This window comes from Silene latifolia, chromosome 6, assembly GCF_048544455.1.
Source record: "Silene latifolia isolate original U9 population chromosome 6, ASM4854445v1, whole genome shotgun sequence".
In the NCBI taxonomy this organism is placed as follows: domain Eukaryota; kingdom Viridiplantae; phylum Streptophyta; class Magnoliopsida; order Caryophyllales; family Caryophyllaceae; genus Silene; species Silene latifolia.
In genome coordinates, this window is record NC_133531.1 from 72459364 (window position 1) to 72476805 (window position 17442).

Sequence of the window (17442 nt, forward strand, 5' to 3'; positions counted from 1 at the left end):
AAAATCACAGCTCTCTAAATGATAAAAACGAGTACGATGCATAGCGTTAACAAAACGTACCTCGGGGTAATCGAGATGCGAGTCAAGAGACTCATCGGCTCGGAAAGCAACTCGGCCGGCAGTGGGTGTGCCTCGTCCGCGACCCCGTCCTCTAATACCTGAAGAAGAAGCCCGTCCAGTAGCGGGACGAGGTACTAAAGCAGCCCGTTAGGCAGCTATGACAGCTGGTGACGACCCAGCAGGGGTCGTCACCGGAGTAGACACGGTACCAGAAGTAGAAGCAACAACTGTGCTAGCTGAGACAGAGCTGACAGTGGCAGGAGCAGAGCTAGCAACAGCAGAAACAGAAGGGGCGACAGTAGTACTAGCAGAGCTAACATTAGGGGTAGCAATACTAACAGTCGGAGTGACGGTGGTAACAGCAGGGACCACCGTCTCAGTCGTGGATGGTGCAACAGTCGAGCTAGTCGAGGGGAGAGTGCTAATATCCATCCTAATCAAAAAAGTAATGGGGAAATATAATCAATTGAACAAAAAACTCGAAATCCCCTAACATCAAACGGATTTTCGAACAAAATCGAAAAACCCTAAACCCTAATTACTCAATTTAAGTCGAATTTAACAAATAATCAACAAAAGAGTAAAGGGGAACACTTACTTGATGAAAGACCCACAAAAATAAGCAATCAATTCAACAAAAATCCAAGCAAAAGACAGAATTTAAGCAAGAAACCCGACGGAACCCTAATTGCCCAAATTAAACACAACAAGGACGAATTTAAAGGGGGAAATTGAGGGCTTTTGTGGAAGAAGGCACAAGAACAATAATGTGGGTGGTTGATTTGGTATTAGGGAAGAAGAAAGGGAGAATTTTGGGGAAAATCGCACAAGCTATCGCACAAAGTAGGAGGAAATAAATTAGAATGAAAAATAGAGGGAGAAAAGGAGACTTCCTAACTATTATAAGTGCATTCACTCGATCGAGTGATTTGAAACCACTCGATCGAGGACTCTTGTAGTCATTCTGTTCGATCGAACAGATTTCTTCTCGATCGAGTAATCCTCATTTTTGGCATTTCGATCGAGTGTCTGAAACCACTCGATCGAACAGTTGTGTAGGCCAATCCTCTCGATCGAGTACAAAAAGTACTTGATCGAGTTGTTTTCTCGTGGAACACATCCCAATGCAAAATAATTTCCCCAAACCTGCATAAAAACACGCAAAAACATATCCCGACAATACCAAATCACAGAATTAAGCAGTCTGTAGTCGGTTTTCGCTAAACTAACTAAACTAATGTCTAAAAGTCTAAAACACAATTAAAAAGTCTTAACAGAAATTCAAAATTATAAGTTATTACAACGGGGCATTCCCCGCTTACTGTCCAAAACACTTTAGTAGCCCACAAGAGGGCTTCTGACTGGAGGAGGTCCCTTTAGCATCTCGGACCGTCCTCTTTGATCGCCACGATTTTGAATTTGAACTAACGGAAGGAGAGTATTTAACATCCACGTATGCATGAACTTTCTTCTTCCTCTTGTCATTCCCATCAACATTGGCATCCCCATCACTTTGATTGATTTTAACTGCACTTTGACCGTTATCATCTCCAGCATCCACTTTATCTGTACCTGCAGCAAGGAAAACAGAAGAATGGTCCTCCTTTTTGCTCTCAGTCTGAGGCGGAGGGGTTACAATTGCAGCACAATATTCAATATCCTCAGCTGGGGTATCTGTATCTGACTCAATAGAGGATAGGGCATTGCAAGATTGAGCTTGCATGGGAGCCCTACGAGATTTGGACTGATGAAATATTAGCTCCTCATCTCCTACCTAAAATGTAAGTGTCTTCCTCCCGATGTCAATCACTGCACGAGCAGTGAATAAAAATGGTCTCCCTAAAATGATAGGGGTGTGAGTGTCCTCGGGGATGTCAAGTACCACAAAATCTACGGGAATAAAGAATCTCCCGATCTTGACAAGTATGTCCTCTATAACTCCTAGTGGCCGTGATATACTACGGTCGGCCATCTGAACGGTCATATTAGTGCAATTAAATTTTGTCAAACCAAGTCTCTTAGCGAGGGACAAAGCTAAGACGCTCACGCTAGCACCTAGATCGCATAGCGCGTTATCAATCAAATGGGTCCCTATATGACAAGGAATTGAAAAGCTACCCACGTCTGTTTGTTTGGGTGGTGTCTTATTCTGAACTAAGGCAGTGCCTACTTCAGTTAAAGCTACCGTTTCGTGGTCATTTATATGCCTCTTACGCGATAAGATTTGTTTCATGAATTTCATATAAGAGGGTACCTGAGTGAGCAATTCGGCGAATGGAACGTTCACGTGAAGGCTTTTTAGGAGCTCGGCAAATTTCCCGAACTGTTGGTTAGCTTTGTTGTTCTGCAATCGCCTTGGAAAGGGCACAGTGATAGGAATTTCGAGCCCCTTATTCCTTTCTTCCAATGTCTCAGCGGGTTCAAATTCATTTTTACTCGATCAAACCTTTTCACCTCTCGATCGAGGTCTTTCAGCAGCCTTTTCGCTCGATTGAGCATTCTCAGTCTCTCGATCGAGTTCCTCATTATCAACACTGTTCGATCGAGGTAAAATATCACTCGATCGAACACTCTTCCCAGCATTTTCATTCGATTGAGCACTTTTAGCCACTCGATCGAATCCTTGAATATCAGCTTTACTCGATCGACCCTCAGAACCACTCGATCGAGTATTATCACCAGCATTTCTACTCGATCGACCACCATAAATCAGTCGATCGAGTATATTCTTCAGATTAAGCATATTTTCAGTAATTGACGACTGTTCATCGTCAGCAACAACATTCCTCGGGTCTGATATGTCCTCAACAGTTGACCATTTGGGTCCTTCATAAGAAAGACCACTACACAAGTTAATCAAATTTATCGTCTCATGTGGATTCTTCTCGGATTGAGACGGTAAATGACCCGGTTTTCTCGTGGACTGGCTAGCGGCGAGTTGGGCAACTTGGGTCTCGAGTGACTTAATTGATGCTTCTTTTTGTTGGTCACTCATTTGCATCTGCTTAGTCAATGATTGAATCATCGACTTCAACTCAGCTAACTCACTAACTCCACTAGAGGAAGCTCCTTGATGCGGTGGAGGAAATAATGGAGGCTTTTGAACGCCTTGTTGAGCCTTATGAGGAGGAACATAAGCTTGCTGCTGCTGCGGAGTAGGATTGAGAACATTCTGACTGGTCCACCTCAAATTGGGATGGACCGCACTTTGATTATTATAATAGGAACCCCCTCCTTGCATATATTGCTGAAAGGCAAGGACTTGCTCCTTCTCTGTCAGACAGTCAACTGCAGTGTGACCATCATTACTCCCACATCTCTCACAAGTAACGGTCTCTTGTCTAGTCAACAAGTGGACCGTCTGTTGATCACCACCAGCTTGCAATTCTAACCTGTCAAAACAGGCATTTATGGCTTCCAGCTGAGCCACAACTGTATTGTCGACCGAATGAACTGTCCGAATGCCGTCCCTCGGGTTCCCATACTCAGCACAATGGGTCGCCATCTCCTCAATAATGCCCCATCCCTTATCATCATCGTTATTCTTTGGAAATCGCCCATTGGACGAGGCGTCAAGTATAGCACGGTGGTCATCATACAACCCATTGTAAAACTGGTTGCATAAAAACCACTGATCAAAACCATGGTGAGGAAGAGATCTCACTAGCTTCTTGAACCGACACCAAGCCTCATAGAAATTCTCATCAGGTGCCTGCTTAAAACTCGTAATCTTTCCTCTCAGCTGATTGGTACGTTTTGGAGGAAAATACCTTTTATAAAAGGCAAGAGCAAGAGTCTCCCAGTTAGTGATACCGACTGCAACACGATCAAGATCAGTGAGCCACTCACTGGCTCCGTCGGTCAGTGAAAAAGGGAACAAGACTTCCTTTATTTTATCCTGGGTCACACCCTTAGTGGCGGGAATGGTAGAGCAGTAGTCAGTAAATACCTCCATATATTTTCGCGGATCTTCACCGACCACACCCCGAAACAAGTTTCTTTCGACCAAATTAATGTAGGATGGTCTAATATCGAAAGTATTTCTATCCTCTATCGCAAGCTTGAAACCTTTGGGAATCGAGGCAGCTGTGGGCTCTGAGTGACTCGCAATGTTAGGCATATTTACTGGCTTCATAGCAGAAATAGATTTGTCTTCTTCACAAGACTGGTCTTCTGCAAAAAGAAAATGTTGTAGCTCGGGTTCAAAAGTACTCAAGTCTTCCTTTTGAATCTTTCTTTGCAGTATGAGTCTATGCCGTAAAGATCTCTCTGGCTCAGGATCAGCAGGGACTAATTCCGACCTGTTAGACGTGGGCATACACAACACTGAAAGAAATAAGTGAGAACTATCTCAAGGAATAAAAATTCCCTGAGACGGATAAAGATAAACGAAACAGCAAGACAGATAGGGCTATTGCCTCCCCGGCAATGGCGCCAAAATTTGATACTGTCGTTTATGTACCAAAAATAAAACCTAAATAAAACTAACAGAAGCTAGTGATAAGTAGGGTCGATCTCCATAGGGAGGCAAGATATCTATCCTTAGTCCGTCTATCTAGGTCACAAATGGGGGTTTTTAATTTTATTTGCTAAACTACTGAAGATTTAAAGGAAAGAGAAATAAAGTAAGAGCAGTAAAAGTGAGAAAATATGAAAAGAGTGATCAAATAAGAGAAAGTATGTCACGATTTCGGTTCACCATGGTAGTCTATCGACTCAGTTGCAAATAACCTAGACAATCTACTGTGAGAAGGGCATAGGAAAGGTCCTTCCGGTCCGCTATCCACCCTAGAATTCCACTAACTTAACTTCTGTCCTCATTAGGGTAGTCTACTGTTCATAGCAGGCCTGTCTTCTGTCCTCATTAGGGTAGTCTACTGTTCATAGCAGGTCTGTTCATTCCAATCTTCCGATCCAGAAACAAAGTTAACCAGATTAATGTAATTTAGAAGCGTGCACTCAACTAAATAGGTGTTACAGTTATATTGCTATGGCCGGGGACAGATTCTCACATGTAAATTATCTAGTCTGTTCGCTACATCGTCACAATCCTACCATGAATTCCCTAGTCCTAACATAAAGAGAATTAGCTACTCATGTTCTTAATGTAATTAATAATATTAAAAAAAGATGTGCTAATGGAATACATGATGAAACGATGATAATCAAGCATCAATAAGACAAGGATAAGAATAATAATGAAAGTACAAGAAATTAATGCAAAACAAAGTATTAAGATTAAGGAGAGAAGAATGATTACAATCTTAAAGAATCCGGCATAGAGAATAATCCTCAAAGCAAAGTACGAGATTAAGCAGTAAGGTCGTTCAGAGATTAAGAGAAGTAAAAAGTGATAAAGAGTTGTAAAGTATATTTTATTAACCTAATTACGACTCCCTTATATAGGGGAGCATAAATTAGCAAAATAAAACCTATCACGGATTAAGTCAACCCGTGTATCATAGCAAACCCCTCGATCGAGTACTTTCAGATCACTCGATCGAGGTCTTCTCCAGCCATTGTACTCGATCGAACAGTTAACGCTCTCGATCGAGTAACTCCTATAAACTCAATTTCGATCGAGCTCTAAGAACTGCTCGATCGACCATCTATTCCAGCCAAACCACTCGATCGACTCATATTTCTACTCGATCGAGTGGATATCCAACGCAACAGCCTTAAATATGTCCTTGGCAGCTTCATGGATCTTCCTTCACACACCACGAGGCACAACTCTTGGTCTAATACTTCCATCTCCTTAAAGTGCATGCTAAATGGGAAGAATAAAGGTCAATTCCGCTACTATCAGGTCTATTTCTGCAATAAAGGCAAAACAAACCAAAGTAGCCAATTCGGGGCATTTTGCAATACATAACGATACAAAAAGACATAGAAATGCGTGCAATAAAAGGCTAAAAAGTCAATATAAATTGCACGTACCAACATCGTTCGTGGAGGATCAATGGGAACCGTGAAGGTGTCACGAGAGCACTGCCGAATAAAACGCTCGCCCAGGTACCACACAGGTCCCATGGACGTCCTCAGCAACAACCGACTCGAGCTCCTAGGATGAAGGACCTCAGCCACGAAAGCTGGAGCATCAGGGTACTCCTCCCAAGGTCTGGGCACCCACTAAAATAAGGAAACGAGGGGTCATTCCTATGATAGGCTCTAAGCGGGGAAGGGGGTCATTCTTATGGTCACTTCTAATTAAAAGACATAAATAAAGGAAAAGTAATCAAGGGTACTTATGTGCTCCAACTTCAGGGCATTCACGCCCCGTCGACAGGGTACGCCCTCGGCTCTTCCTACGACACACTACCCAGTCTCTCACGACAGGGTACGCCCTCGGCTCAGGCTCCGTCCTCTTGGGCGCGAAACTGGGAAAGTAGGAGTACACCCACGCCTGCAAACAAGACAATCATTTATTTTTCTATGATGAGGATCTTTCATGATTTAATAGAAATAAAAGAAAGAAAGAAATAATGATCTTTCATAAATGCAAAAGAAAGGTTCATACCTCCAACAAGAAACCAGGACCGATAGTAGCAGGAGAAGTCACCTTCTCCATCAGCTCAGGATGTACCATGGCCCTCATGTAGCGAGTGAGGAACGCAAAGCCAGGAGTAACCCAGTCCCACCGACCTAGGCTACTCAAGTAAGACAGAAAAGGAAGAAGCTTCGTCGATAGCCTCTCCCCCTTGTTTCCGAGGTAAATCGAAGACAAGAACAACCACAACCACAAGCAAGCCCTCTGCTCCGCAGTACAAGGAGGAGGAGCCACCTTCCTCCCGTCTATCGTCACCGTCGCTGGGGTTCTACCCGCAAAGTAGTCCATGACGTAAGAACTCAGCACCAACCCAGGAACGCTGGCAGCACCCTCTGCCAGGTTCCAAACGATCAGCCTCCTTGCCTCGGCTCAGTCCACTCTCATGGCCGTCAACGGCCACACCAAAGCCTCCTCTCCACATGGCAGACCCGAGATTATGCCGTAGTCCTCCAAAGTGACCCCGACCTCTCCAAAAGGCATATGGAAAGTCGAGGTCGTGTCCCAGTACCGATCAAGGAAAGCTCGAATCAGGCTAAGGTTGGTCCGAATCTTCCTTTCCCTGATCGCTCTCCAAGCTCCCACCAGAGCCCCGAAGGCTCCCAACTCGACAATGGCCTTCTCTTCCTCCGACAGTCTCTCGAAGGCGTCCATCATCGTCGAGTAACCGGAAAAGGACCCCATGTTCCCGACCTCCTGTACCAATTCGAAACAATATTATCTTTAGCACAAGACAAATGAGAAGTGAAACAGTAAACAAATAGGAAAGGCAATATGGAATAATGACAAGTTCGAAACTTACCATACTCCTCGCCGTCCTGTAAGACAGGTGGCTCTCTGCCGCCCAAATGAGATGTCTACCATCCCATTTCTCGGCCCACTCGGGTGCACCCACTAGCTGGCGACCACCACGTCCCACGTTGGCCCGCCTCGGGACTTCCTCAGCCTCCTCCTCGATCACCTCCTCTCTCGCTTCCCCTACAAGAGTAAGAGAAGGGTCAAAGTCTATGTCCATGGGAGCCCTCCCCAACATAGAAGGAATGTAACCTGCAAAATTAAAGTAAATTAGGCCGCGTCAAGCCACCACAAGCCTCGGTGAGGTCGTTTTGAGCATTTTCAAGCCCTAAAAGTGGCCTTTTCTAGCCATCTTTGGCCATTTCTTTCGAAACCTGGCCACACATATGGAATAGTGGGTCAAGTCAAGTCTAAGTTCAAGCCTAATCACGGATATGAGTCGAAATTTCGGCAGCATTTCGCTATGATAGCGATTATGCCCTAGAAAAGTGTCCTGAAAAAGTTGTCACAAATCAAAAATCCGACATTATAGCAAGTTTAACCATTACACAAGGGTTCCAAAACACCAAATTTTATCGAAAATGGACAATCCTAAAGGCATTTTCGAAGCAATTTTCGAAACAGCTGAGAAACCGTCTCAATTTCGCTCAAATGCTCAATACTTGACGAAAACTAAAAAAGAATACATGGTTATGTTCCTAACATTGCCAATTATCCATTTCTAATATCAATTTTATCAAACAAATCCATTAGAGGCAAAACCCCCAAATTTTTCGACACAAAGGGAGAGGGAACCCTAGTTTTTCGGCTCTAATTCAATCAAAAAGAAGAATTAAAAGGAAGAATATAATGACCTCGATTAGTCATGATTAATGGCACGAATTGATCAAATTTTGACGGATTTTAGTTGGAATTTGAGAGAATTTGGAAGAATTGTGTTTTGAAATTATGAAAATGAAACACGGTTTATCGCGTTTTTACTCAGACAGGGACAAGCCCAGGAAATGACGCAGCTCCTGCTGCGCCCTATCTAAGAGCCGCAACTCTTGCTGAGCTTGTTCCCCAGCATCCTTCCAGCTCAATTTTTGAAAATTCGTTATAAGTTCGTTATTTGTGGGCCCAAGTTTTGTGCGCATCTTCTATAACGCCTTATATATTGTATTTGGTTTGTTGGGCATTTATTTTCGTCCGGACCTGTATATTTTTCTAAACGGACTGAAAAACCGTCACGATGTTTTATCTCCCAACAAGGATCTTTTATCGGGATTTAGCTTGCAAAGAACGAGCGGATTTTCGGTGCTTAGGACGCGCCACTATCAGTCAAGCCTCTTCATTTTCTTTGACGGTGTTTTAAAACACACCTTTATTGATACTTTATTTCCAGCGAGAGTTCATGACAGTCGATTGCACTTCTCGAGAGATGGAGTTTGTTTGGAAGCAGATACAAGCAGATTTCCCAAGAAATGATTCAATCCAGACAGAATCATCAACATATTCCTCGACGAGAGTTCGCTTAAGACCGACGCTAGCAAATTCCCCCAGCAGTCTCTACCGACGTCCTGCTACCCACAATATTATTTGTTTCCTCATGGATTTCGGTAAAGGTGTCGTTCTCCAGATGTTCTCATACCAACCGTCTTTTAGGTTCCCAAACTCCCCAGGTTCATACGCCTAGCCTCTACCTATAGGATCGTAATTCTTTAGGATCGCCTTTTCTTAGGGTCCATACACTCAAACCATGGTTACCCTTAGGCCGCCTTCTCGTCAATGTTTTCCTTTAGGGTCCCACACCCTAGCACAATCCTCATATATCTTTTAGGTCTTAACCTTAGCTCCTACGCTTGACCTTAGCTCCTACGCAACTCCGAAAGCACCTCGAGAAAGAAGTCACAGGTATGGTTTTTTCTTATAGCTGGCAAGCCTCCTTACGTAGTCTAATGGACTTTAAACGACCTTCCCCGATAGTCGACAGACTCTAAAATGTTCCCGACGACAGGTCCTTCGTTCAGACCCCTTGAACCGCCTCGCGTCGCCATAGTCGTCAGGTTGTAATCTTCAATTGACCTGATGGCTATACTTTGACTTTCGCCTTCTCCAAGCCTCAGTAAAAGTGGAGGCTCTGTAGATAACTCATTTCTACACCTTCCGCCAACCACCCAGTGATGATTGGGCCGCATGTTTGGTACGCGGAACGATTTATGACAATCCGTAAGTTTATCATCAAGTGATAGCTCAAATACTTGTGTCTACCCCTTGGTCGTCATTTACGCGCCTATACGGTCATTTTGATAGTAATTAGAGTTCATTTGGATTTCGGGTCAAAAATCGCTTCATTTTCTAAGAAACTGTTTAAAATGCCGAGTCAAAATGTCCTAGAATATTCCGGATATTTATTCCATAATTTAATTTTATATCTTTTGGTAAAATATATCTCGTATATCTTATTTTAAGGAATAAGGAAGTAGAGATCTACCGCAATTCCCTAAAAGAAACGCGGAAATCTTTCTTCCACAGGAGGAAACCTCTGGGTAAATGACGCAGCAGATGCTGCGCCTCTTGGAAGGATCGCAGCAGCTGCTGCGCCCTTTCTCCAGCTTGTTTTCACTGTTTTCAGATTTTTTCCGTGATTTCTTTCCAAAGTTTGGGTCATTCTAAAACTCTTCGCATATTTTAGTATAAATAGAGACCTTCGGTCTCCATTTTTCACGCGAGTGTCCGCCCTTCTCTTCTCCCTTTGCATTCTAAGACCGTGCTCTAAGCTTTTGACGCCTATGTTCTTGATCAATCGACCACGTAAGCTCAGATCATTCTGAGTTCCAGTCACGTTGCATGACCGACCAATTTGACGACTACACATCAATTAATTTAATCTAAATCCTCTAACGAGGGCACTTTCTACATACATTCGAGTCGAGCAATCACTAACGTTAACTTAGTCAATCTCGTTTCGTCAATCATGTAAGTCTGAGGGTGTAAATCCCATCTTTTTATTGTATTTTATTTTTTGTACTCATTATTGTAAATTTACGTCAAAAGTATGTTTAAAACCGATTTTTAAAACCCTTTTGTCAAATTGTTTTTACAGAACAACAACAACCAGACGTCGAGAAGAAATGCAGCAGCTTCTGCGCCTCTTCGAAGGGTCCCAACACCTGCTGCGCCTCTTCCAGAGGTTGCCGCTACTTCTGCTCTTCTTCTTCCTCGGTTTTTCCTGTTGTTTTCGTTTCGTTTCTTTTACTTTCTTATTTTATTTCTTTTCTTTGTACATAAAATAAATGTTAATGTATTCCTTTTAATTATCACGTTTTATTTACGACCTAGATCCCTTATAATCAATATTTTTGGGTTTTCGTCACTAAATCAAACCCGTATTTTAGAAACTTGATTTGCTCATATCAAGTTTCTGGAATTCATCCTTTGTACATGTTTCCGTTTTTTATTTTCATTTTGTTTAGTTCTTTCCAAGTTTGTTTCCATCATCATAGTCAACCTAATAAACCTAATTCATTTTAATTCGTTTATGATTCGTTCTTAACTCGTTTTAATTCGTGTTCATCGCTTTTATGACGGTTTCATATGTATTAACATGTTAAATCACTTCCACTCAAGTCAAATATCGATAATCAATCTTAAAACCTACCAACGAACATTAACAAACCCGCGGTTCTGACTTCACAGCCAGAGCCCAACTCAGGAACAGACGCAGTAATAGCTGCGCCTCTTCCAAGGGACGCAACAGTGTTACGCCTGTTCTGAGATGAGCTCTGTCCCTGAACTTCCGTTCTCGCTTTGACCTAGTCTTTGATTACGTAATTAAATTAACTATTAATCATAATATCACCCTTAATCTGCCCATATTTTCTAACCCTTTTTTTATTTTCTTTTCTCCAAATTTTTCCGTCTTAAGTATATCTTTGACGTAAATCAGTTAACTCATTGTAATTTCAATTATCGTTATTTATTTATCATATTTATTATGTATGATTTATTTATTTGTTTTTTCACATGTAATTAATCTAAATTCCCACTTTGACATTAATAATTGCTAAATTACGTGTTAACCGACACAGTTTAATTCACATGCTAGGATTAATCTATTGTTTGTTGCATTGCATGCATATAATCAACAACATATCAAATACGAACATTTCCCTAATCATTAGTAGAGGCCTCTATCGAGGCGGGCAAGATTAGATGTTCAGTAAAAGGACTTCCTAATACGTACCCTCACCCCTTACTCTAGATCTTTGTGAACATTCGTGTTCATTGGCATCCACAAGAGTAATTCTAGACATAGAATGCTAAGGGTAACGAGTTCTTAGTGTTCATGTCACTACTTTGTGTCTTGACATGACATGAGGTATTCAAACGGTTCCAATTTCCCATAAAAATTGGTGGCGACTCTATAAATGCAGGCTTATTCAACCTTTCACCGGTTTCAATGCCTCACAAATCGGTAACGGCCCATGACGTGCTTTGGCAATCCAAGGTTCCTTGGGAGAAGTGCCGCCGCCTTGAATACACAACGCGCGGGTGCGCGTGGCGCGTGTGGCCCATGTCCACATCGAGGAACTTGGTGACTCGATCGAGTACATTGGGGCTCGATCGAGGAACCACTTGGTTCTAGAATATTCCGCAATTTTCCTTAAGTCGGTTATGTTTTGCTATAAATACCAAAACTCTTACCCTAGTTTATTTATACTTTTAGTTTAGTTTAGTTTCATTATTATTGTTCGAATCTAAGCTTGTTCTTTATTACTACGGTATTACTATTAATCTTTCCTCAATTATTGTTTAATTCGTTATCCATATTTATTATTGTTCATCATGTTCTTAATTATGCTTTCTTATATCGTTATTGTTGTTATTTCCTTTAATATGAGTAGCTAAATTCTTAATCTAGGGTGAAAGGGGATCTAGGTTGTTAGAAAAGGGGTTATTATGAATTGATTGTTAAATTGCTTTCTATTGTTGTTCAATTATTGTTCTACTTCTAATTTGTTGATTACTGATCAGAAGTGATTAATTAGTATCGCATAAACTAGGATTATCACCGACAAGGTTAAGACTAGTATAGGCCACGATAATTGAATAGAGATAATTTCATGATAGCGATAACATGTTATATTAGATCTAAAAGAAATATTGAATCGACTGATCATATAACTTTCAACAATATAAATTGCTCAATCAATGAATTAAATCTTACCCTTATATGACGATCTAGTGAACCCGATCCCTAGACTCTTTAATATTATTGTTATTCATCTTTATTTACTTGCAATTAGCTGTTAGAAATCAAATCAAACAAACCCCCATAATTGGTTACCTTAAGACACTCTAAACATCAACAAACTAAATAATCACCACCTCCCTGTGTCTTCGACCCTGACTTACCGCCAGCTATTTTGTTAGTAGTAGTTTAGGTTTACTTTCATATAGGTGATACGACTTTAGCCTTATCAATTTTGGCGCCGTTGCCGGGGAGGCAACAATTTTCTGTTTGTTTTAATTTAGTTTGTCTTTTGTTTGAGGGAACTTCAGTTCCTTGAGATAGTTTTATCTTTTCTTGTTGTTTTCGTGTATGCCCAGGTCTAACAGGTTAGAGATCATACCTTTTGATCCCGAGCCAGAAAAGACTTTTTGCTACAGACGAAGATTTCAAAGAGAAGTAACTCAAGTGGAAGACTTGAGTACACTTGACTACGAACGGTATACTTTTGCAGAAGATTCATCCTTAGAAGAGGATACACTTATTTCTGCTGCTGTTACTTCTACAATACCAAAGATGCCAACATTAGCTAGTCACTCCGAACCCATGGTTGCTTTCATTCCAAAAGGCTTCAAGCTCCCTACTACTGACAAGAGAACTTTTGAAATCAAGCCTTCTTACATAAGCTTGGTAGAGATGAATATGTTTGGAGGAAAAGCTGGAGCGGACCCTGCAAAGCATATGGAGAAGTTTGTCACTTATTGTTGCTTTATTCCTTTGACAGCTGGGGTGACTCAAGATCAGGTGAAGCAAACTTTATTCCCTTTCTCCTTGAGAGATGATGCAGCTGAGTGGTTAAGGGACTTGGATATGGAGACCGACGCAATTACCAACTGGACTTCATTGGCTCTTGCATTCTACAAGAGGTATTTTCCACCAAAAAAAACCAATGCTCTTAGAAGTCAAATTATAAGTTTTAAGCAAGGTCCTACTGAGGATTTTAATGAAGCTTGGATACGGTTCAAAAGACTAGTGTGGTTCGTCCCTCACCATGGATTTGAGATTTGGCTCCTTTGCAACCCGTTTTACAATGGGTTGTATGATGATCATAGAGCCTTACTTGATTCTGCTGCTAATGGGAGATTCCAAGATAACACTAATGACGGTAATGCTTGGAAGTTGATTGATCAGATAGCTACTCACACAGCTGAGTACGGTAACCCCATAGGAAGTAAAAGAGGGGGTGGTTCAGATAGTGGGTCGCGGAACAGTTGGAGGCCATATTTGCTCAAATAGCAGAATTAAAGACTACTCAGTCTTTGGGAAAGCAAGAAACGGTTCATATGGTTTAACAAGAATTGTCCTGCGAGAGATGTGGGATAGATGGCCACACTACCGCCAAGTGTATGAGTACCATTGAGCAAGTCCATGCCTTCCAGTCCTTCAAACAAGGTACTCCGTATTCTAACTTCTTCCCTGAAAGGAGTCAGAATGCTTATGCTTAAGCCCCACCGTAAGGTACTTATGTTATTCCTCCTAATAGTGGTAACCAACCTCAAGGAGGTTATCAAAGGCCAAATCAAGGAGGTTTTCAACAAGTGCAACCTCCTCCTCAAGCTCCAAGTAATGAAGTGTCGGAGTTAAAAGCTCTCTTACATCAAACTTTTTTGATGCAACAAAAGCAAACGGCTCAAATCTCCGAACTTATGGCTCATAATAAGATGTTGGATACCCAAGTTGCTCAAATGGCGGCTCAAAATCCTTCAAACCAGTCCAGCCTCCCTCATCAAGGTAAAAAAGATCATGAGCAAGTTAACACAATTTCTTTAAGAAGCGGTACTACCTATCAAGGTCCGGACATGCCCATTAATGATGATGAAGTTCCCTACATGCATCTTAAGGGATTGGGAAATTTGGAGCTAAGTGACGATGAAAAAGAAATTGACAAAAGTGAAACACGAGATTTGAAGAAAAGCGAGAAAAGCAAACAAGACGGATGATGTGACTCATATTTGAGCACATTTAGTCCCCGAATTAACCTCGTTCGCATGCGTTCTAGCACCTATTAAGGTCATTTCTTATCTTTAGTTTCCCATTTTGCATATTCTTTGAGGTTTTGTGTCCTTGGTAAGAGAAGATCGCTAACCTTGCATTTATGGAGCGAAATGGAGCTAAATGGATTGCATCTAATGACCAAGCATAGAAGAGGAGACCGACACTAGAGGCCTAAGCAAATAAATAAAGTGAAATGGGCAATGATGAAAAGATCCTTGCATCCCCAACACGATCCCCGCGGATTGTCAAGGAGCCAAACAAGAGAAGAACTCTATCCAACGATCCGAGCGGCTTGAGCTCAAGACGAGCAGATCTGAGCAACGATCCGAGCGTCCCAGAGCCGGATCCGAGTGGACCAGAGAACGATCCGAGCGTCCCGACTGCCAGCCCGAGCGGATCATCTTCTTACAGGACCAGCCGTGCATCAGGTGAGGACGAGCGGATCCTGGTGGGAGTTGCAAGCACGATCCGCGCATGTCCCTCGGGAGTCGCAATTCCTCAAGCTTCTCTTAGGGTCTTAATAGTCATTCAAGCCCTTAGTAACCCTAATCCTTGTACTTAATTTTAGTATAAATACCCCATTGTACTACCTAGATTACGATGAATCCTTAATCAACTCCTAATTTAGTCTTAATTTAGTTGTAATACACTTCCCAATATTAGTCACATCTTAATCTTTTCTTAATTTTCTCAATTGTTCTTAGTTTTATTTGGGTAATTAGAAGATTATTTGGGTTTATTGGAGGATTGACAACCTTTTATCAATCATCAAGTACTTCTATTATTCTTTGTTTATTATTTGGATCATCTCACATAGGTATAATCTCTTTTACCCTTGTTTAATTATTGTTAATCACATCATTTATTCATCATGTTTTGCTTTGTTAGTATGATTGACAACCTTATCAGCATGCTAAACTTGATCATGAGTGAGTAGTTCTTTAGCTAGGGTTAATGGGGAATTAGGGGAAACAAACATGGGAATTGATCTATGCTTAATCTAATATGTTTTCATAATTAATTTGCTTGCTTGTCGTGATTTTAACCTATGCACATGTTATGTCTGATGAAATGCGAGCCTATGAATCCTTGCATTTTTTAGCCATCTCTTATCTTTTCAATGAGGCTTGTAAGACATAAACCAACTCGAGCCTCATTAGACCATGCATAAAGTTGAATAGGAGGAGACTAAGTCGACTTGTAGGTGTTGTAAAGTCTAGACGACTCGGCTCCGGGACCTAAATCTTCCTAGGGATTGTAAGATATACACTAACTCGATCCCATCACAACAATAAGTGCTTGCCTCTAATTGAGAACATGTTTGTATGATCTATTTCCATGAATCCCCTATGAACCCATGACACCCTAGTGCCTTTAATTAATTGTTTACAAACCCCTTTATTTGTTTTACTTTCTTTTCATTAATTTACATTCATCTTGTTGATTAGTTTAGATTACATCTCATCTCAACCCAATTTGTGACACCCTAAGACATAGTTACTTGCAATTGAAAATCCTACATTAATACCCATCCCTTGGGATCCGACCTTTACTTACTTCTTTACTAAGAGTAGTTTGTGAAGTTATAAATACTGTTTTGGTTGGTAGCTTTTGACGACGAGTTTTAACAGGACCAAAAATGGCGCCGTTGCCGGGGACGGTGTTCAATTGATTTCATTTTCGTTAATTTTTTTTAGTTGTGTCTTTCTTTACTTGGGGAAGTCAATCTCCTCAAGGTTGTTCTAATTGTTTTCGAGTTGTTTGATATTTTGCATGACTAGGAGATCACAAGGTAATTCATTACCTATTGATTTCGAGATTTAAAGGACCTTAACAACCAATAGAAGAGTTGCTAGAGGTACTTCAAGAGTTATAGGTATTGGTGAGATTGTGGACAATCAACCAAATAACATCGAGTTTGTCAACCCTTTTGTAATAGAAGGAGAGGATAAGCCAATTCAAAACCCACCACAAAATCAACCTACAATGCCTAAATTTTCATCACATTCCGTACCAACCGAGGAGAACCTACCAAACGGTACTCCTACACCACCACATTTAACCGGTAATTTCATTGCCAAACCCGCATTCATACAATTAGTTGAGAGAAGTCAATTTGGAGGGATGCCTAGTGAAGACCCTCATTCACATATGGAGACTTTTTGTGACTATTGTGATGCAATTTCTCAAACCGGAGTTACTCAAGACCAAATCCGATGGGTATTGTTTCCTTTTTCTTTGATCGGTACCGCAAAAAAATGGTTGAAAAGCCTAGACAAGGCTACCCTTGGTATTGATTCATGGAAGAAGTTAGCACTTGCCTTCTACAAGAAATTCTATCCTCCGGAGAAGACAAATATGTTGAGAGCCTAAATCACCGGGTTCAAGCAAAAGGATGAGGAATAATTATATGAAGCATGAGAGAGATTTAAGGACACTTATCGTTCTTGTCCACACCATGGACTTAGTGAGTGGTTCCTTGTGCAACAATTTTGGAACGGCCTATATGAAGACTCCCGCAATGTTCTTATATGGGATCCAATGGGATGTTTACCGAAGTTGATGACAATCAAACATGGGCCAAAATCGAAGAGATGGTGGTTCATAATTCACAATATAGTAGGCCCCGAAAGGCCACTAGAGGAGGAAAGCATGAGGTAGATTCCATCACTCAATTGAGTGCTCAACTAAGTGCTCATATCGACGCCATCAATTTGAAGTTTGAGAAGGCCATGGCTAAGCTTGATAAAGCTTCTAAATAACCCAAACAACA

At 41.4% G+C, this 17442-nt stretch overlaps 2 non-coding genes across 2 annotated transcripts; one reads left to right on the forward strand and one right to left on the reverse strand.

Annotated features, from left to right (window-relative positions):
* Window positions 1–3698: 3698 nt before the first annotated feature.
* LOC141588878 (small nucleolar RNA R71) lies at window positions 3699–3804 on the forward strand. The gene has a single exon (XR_012519844.1). It is a non-coding gene; the product is annotated as a small nucleolar RNA R71 (small nucleolar RNA).
* Window positions 3805–17027: 13223 nt separating this feature from the next.
* LOC141589448 (small nucleolar RNA R71) lies at window positions 17028–17134 on the reverse strand. The gene has a single exon (XR_012520386.1). It is a non-coding gene; the product is annotated as a small nucleolar RNA R71 (small nucleolar RNA).
* Between the last annotated feature and the right edge of the window lie 308 nt (window positions 17135–17442).